Source organism: Enhydra lutris, unplaced genomic scaffold (assembly GCF_002288905.1).
Source record: "Enhydra lutris kenyoni isolate GAN:26980312 unplaced genomic scaffold, ASM228890v2 scaffoldscaffold11, whole genome shotgun sequence".
Lineage (NCBI taxonomy): Eukaryota > Metazoa > Chordata > Mammalia > Carnivora > Mustelidae > Enhydra > Enhydra lutris.
The window spans coordinates 34,962,373-34,967,611 of NW_019154095.1; positions in this window are offsets into that span (position 1 = coordinate 34,962,373).

Here is a 5,239-nt window from a genome sequence, read left to right on the forward strand (position 1 = left end):
CTCTAGATCCTACAGCTGTGGCTGGGGACCAGCCAAGGGTTCTGCGTCTTAAATGCCCCCCAGCTGAAGGCTGTACTTCATCATCCGGAGATAAAAAAAGCCACTGCTCGCTGTGCGAAGGAAGGGGTCAAGGGTAGAAGGATTGCCTTACACTGTGGTTTTGGCCACTTGCAGGGAGCCTGAAGGAGGGTGCAGAGACAGGAGCCCAGGAGGTGGGTGCCAAAGGAGCAGTGGATAGAGCAAGGAGAGAAAGCAGCCGCTGAGGTCAAGGCCCTTTGGAAGAAAGCATACACCATCCGACTGGTTTTCAAAGAGCATGTGGGTGTACTGTTTAAAATGCAGGTTTCTGGGGGTGCCTGGGGGGCTCAGTCAGTTAAGCATCTGCCCATGGCTCAGGTCAGGATTCTGGGGTCCTGTGCTCAGTGTGGAGTCTGCTTCTCCCTCTCCCTCTCCCGCTCTTACTCATGCTTTCTCGATCTCTGTCAAATAAATAAACAAAATATTTTTTTTAAAGATCTATTTATTTATAACAAAGAGCACAAATGGGGAGCAGCAGGCAGAGGGAGAGGGAGAAGCGGGCTCCCTGCTGAGCAGGGACCTTGATGTGGGGCTTGATCCCAGGACCCTGAGAGCCAAAGGCAGACGCTTAACTGACTGAGCCACCCAGCTGCCCCAATAAACAAAATATTTTTAAAAAATAAAAAATAAAATGCAGATTTCTGGCCCTCAGCCTCAGAAACTCTTAAGTTTAACAGGTCTAGAATTGAGGCCCTAAAACTTGTATTTAAAAAAATTTCCCAGGTGGTTGCTACACAGGTACCCTGTGAACTGCATGGTATTCTTTGAGAAGCATTGCCCTGGTCTCTAACAAACTCTTTTCCCTTTAATATTGAACTTGAGGGGGCACCTGGGTGGCTCTGTCGGTTGAGTCTTGAGTGTCTGCCTTTGGCTCGGGTCATGGTCTTGGGGTCCTGAGAAGGAGCCCCACATTGGGCACCCTGCTCAGCGGAGAGTCTGCTTCTCCCTCTCCTGCCTGCTCATGCTCTCTGTAGCTATTTCTGTCTCTCTCATTCAAATAAATAAATAAGTAAAATCTTTAAAAAAGAAAAAAAGATTGAACTTGAGGTTGCTTTTAAGCTAGATTCACCCAGAAAGAATATTGGGGGTCAAGAGAATCACACTATGTGGCCCCTGGCCCAGGGCCTGCCTTCTTTGTGAGAAAGTTCTGTGTCCTGTCACCACTGGACGGGAGGTGGCAGGGAGGGGAGGCCTACGAAGCGGGGAGCAGTAGCAGACCCCCACTGGCTCTTGCTGTCTCTTTCACTACAGGAAGGATGAAAGGGATAGGAGCTCAGAGCTGGCCGGTGCCCAGAGCCCACACAGAACAGAGAACTATCCCCTGCCCTCCATCAGCCCCTCATGAGCAGTGGAAAGGGTCCAGCAATCCAGGGGTCCTTGTCCTGGGCTCCTCTCTGAGCAGTGGCTGCCCAGAGGTCCCTCAGCCCATTTCTCAAGGCCCACTGTGGGCCCTCTTCCTCTGGGAAGCCTTCCTCGACCGCCCCAACCTTCTGGAATGGCTTGTTCCCCTGTCTCACATTCTTACTATCACTGCCACTGGCGGGGTACATCGTCTGGGGTCCTGATTTGTATAATGGTTTGTGTGTGTTTTCTTGTCTCTTCCATGGGACTGTTCCTCCCTGAGGCAGGCGCCGTGTCCACTCCCCTCCCCCACCCCCCACACTCAGCCTCAGGCAGGACATAGAGCAGGCTCATGCTCCTTCTCTATGGGGTGACCAACTGGGGAAGGTGGGGGGTGTAACTCTTTCTTTGGCTGAGGAAACTAGCTTGCAGGCTTTGTTTCCAGCCCCTGCAGAGTCCCAGAGAAGACAGCACCAAAGGGAGAGGCCCCAGCGGAGGCATGGGAGGCCTGAACGTTTCACGGCTGGAAGAGAAGGTACAGAGGGCAGGCTGGGAAGGCTGGGTAGCAGCTACCCCTGGCTTCTCCTCCTCATGGGGACACGTGCGCCCTCAAGCACATGTGCCCCTCAGTGGAGGTGGTGGGGAGCAGGAGGGGGTTATTATGGGACAGTCCACGCAGATAATGTTCAAGGCCCCGCTGTTGCCATCCTGGGGAGAGTTATGGCCACCGTAAGCGGGGAGGAGTTGGGGTGGGGAGAAGGCAGATTCGAGCATCAGCTGCTGCTGATGTCAGAGCTGCCACTGACTCAGGGAGGGGTGCTGGTGACCTCCCCCAAGGCCAAGGCCCTCGTCTTCCCTTCTTCATCCTTTCCAGGACCAATGAGCAGTTAACTCTCACCGTCCCTCTGAACAGTAAGGTGGGGAGACAGGTTTGGAACTTCCTCTGGCTCTGGATGTCATTTGTATCTGGCTTTGCTTTTTGAGGAGGACAGAGGCCCCAAGGGAGTAGACTGTGTGGCCAAGGCAGGCCAGGGAGAAAGACACCAGAGGTGGGGCTCAGACGATGCAGAGTGGTGGGTGGGGGTGGGCTGGGGGGAGAGGCTGGGTTTAGGAGCCCTCCTTCCTTCAACACCCCCTTGTTGAGTGTCCACTGTGTGGCTCTGCCCTTGAGAGGGAAAATGAACCATGTGGCCGAGGAGGAGAGCAGGGGAGCCCAGGAGGAGGTTGGAAGTACAGAGGGCGTCACCACACAGTGGGAGGGCAGAGTGGGAGGGAAGACTTCTAGGAGGAAAGGACGTTTGAGCAGAGCATGGAAAGTGCAGTTAGGAGCAGCTGGGTTTGAGATCGAGGATGGGGTGTGTGTTCCGGGAAGAGCATCTGGCCAGCAGCCCAGAGAAAGGATCCGAGGGTTGCTCCATAGTAGGTTGTAAGGAGTGGTGGGAGGTGGAGTATGGGGGTGGGGGGCATGGGAAGATTCCCCTGCAGTGCTGGGCTGAGCTGTCTGGGTCCCTGGCTCAGAGGAGGTGTGCGGCAGGGGTGGGGGGTGCGTCGCCACCGGAGAGGCTGGGCTGGCCGTGTGGGGAGGCTGGGGAGTGGAGGACAGGGGTGTTACACTGCAGCGGGCTCCCAGGTCCCCCATCTGTCTCTTGCTTCGCGATTCCCAGCCACTCACTGCTTCCATTTGAACTTCCTGATCTGCGAAACGGGGGTATATTGTCCTTTTCTTTTCCTTTGTGTGACCCTCTCAGGGTGGTGAGAAGGCTGCCATCAGGTGACAATACACCAGGAGCCCACAAGAGAAAGTCCAGACTTCTTAGCCCAATCTCTGGGTCCTCCGGTGTTTCCCACCCTGGCTGTCTTCTCTGGGACCTGTGGGCTGTCTGCCCCGTGCACACCCTCTTCTAGTGCAGGTAACTCACAGCATCACCTGCCCTCAAGCCTTCCCCTTGGGCCCCACCTTGCTCTGCTCTTTAACTAGAATTCGGTAATTTTTCCTGTGGACCCCTTGATAAAAGTGTATCACAGTATCAGTAAGACCACTGTCCCTCCCGCCCCTCCCTCCCACACACCCCTTTTTAAAAAGACTACTATTTTAGGGCAGCTTTAGGTTCTCAGCAAAATTGGGAGAAAGATACAGAGGTTTTGTTTTTAAGATTTTCTTAAATTTAATTATTTGAGAGAGAGGGTACAAGCAGGGGGAGAAGCAGAGGGAGAGGAAGAAGCAGGGTCCCTGCAGAGTGGGAAGCCTGACTTGGGGCTTGATCCCAGGACCTCGGGATCACCACCTGAGGTGAAGGCAGATGTCTAACCTACTGAGCCACCCAAGTGCCCTGGGATAGAGGTTTTTTTATATACTCCCTGTCGCCACACGTGCAGGTCCCCCTTTTTTGCATGTCCATAAGCTCCGTAAGGACCTGTAAACTCCATGAGAACTTGGATCCTTTGCAAGTTTTTAAACCCCTAGTGCTCAACACAGTGCTAGATAATTCATAACCGCATCGATGTTTAATAAATGTTCGGAAAGTATAGAGGCTGGTACTTCACACATTCTCAATAAATACTGAATTTCTTCCATCTCTTAAGGGTGGTCAGCCTGGAGGGGAGGGCAAATCCTGGACTGCTTTCCATCCATTTAGGATGGAAAGAACGCAGTGTTTTCCTCCCAAGGCGGCATTGTGAGGAGGCAGCAGAAAGTTAAGACAAGTTTGACTCATCGGACTTGAGGTGATTATGGATTACCTCGCTTTAGAGTACATTTTATGTTGTCAGTATCTTAATTCCATAACCTGAGTTGGTCACCATTATCTCACAAGGCGTCCTTATTTGTACAGTTCCTTGAGGGTATGGAGTCACTCCCAAGAGTCTGGCGCACACTGGGGATTCAGCAGATGATAGTAGCTGACACTGAGCATGCCGCCTGGGCCAGGCACTATTTATTGTAAGCTCTTCACACGTATTAACTCACTTTATCCTTACAACCATCACCCAAGGAGCTGGGACTATTCTTAGGCCAATTTTACAGATGAGGAAATTGAGGCAGTGAGGTAAGCAGCTTGACCAACCTCAGACAGCTATGAAGAAGCCAGGCAATCGGGTCTGTCTCTTGGTTACACAGCTAAACCTTTAAAAATCTCATGTTTCTGGGGGCACCTGGGTGGCTCAGTTGGTCGAGTGTCTGACTCCTGGTTTTGGCTCAGGTCATCATCTCAGGTCACAATCTCAAGGTTGTGAGATCGAGCCCCAATCGGGCTCCATGCTCAGTGGGGAGTCCGCTTGAGAGTCTCTCTCCCTCTGCCCCTCCTGCTCATGCTCCCTCACTCTCTCAAATGGATGAGCAAATCTTTTTTAAGAAGCATTTATTATTGGGCGCCTGGGTGGCTCAGTGGGTTAAAGCCTCTGCCTTCGGCTCAGGTCATGATCCTGGGATTGAGCCCGGCATCAGGCTCTCTGCTGGGCGGGAAGCCTGCTTCCTCCCCTCTCTCTCTGCCTGCCTCTCTGCCTACTTGTGATCTGTCAAATAAATAAAAATCTTTAAAAATAAATAAATAAAATCTTTTTTAAAAAAGAAGCATTTATTATTACTATTTATTTGTTTTGCTTTCACACATACTTTTTTTTTTTTAAATTCAATTAGCCGGTGCACCTGGGTGGCTCAGTGGGTTAAGCCTCTGTCTTCAGCTTGGGTTGTGGTCTCAGGGTCCTGGGGTCGAGCCCCATGTCAGTCTCTCTGCTCAGCGGAGAGCCTGCTTCCCCCCTCTCTCTCTGCCTGCCTCTCTGCCTACTTGTGATCTGTCTGTCAAATAAATAAAAATCTTTAAAA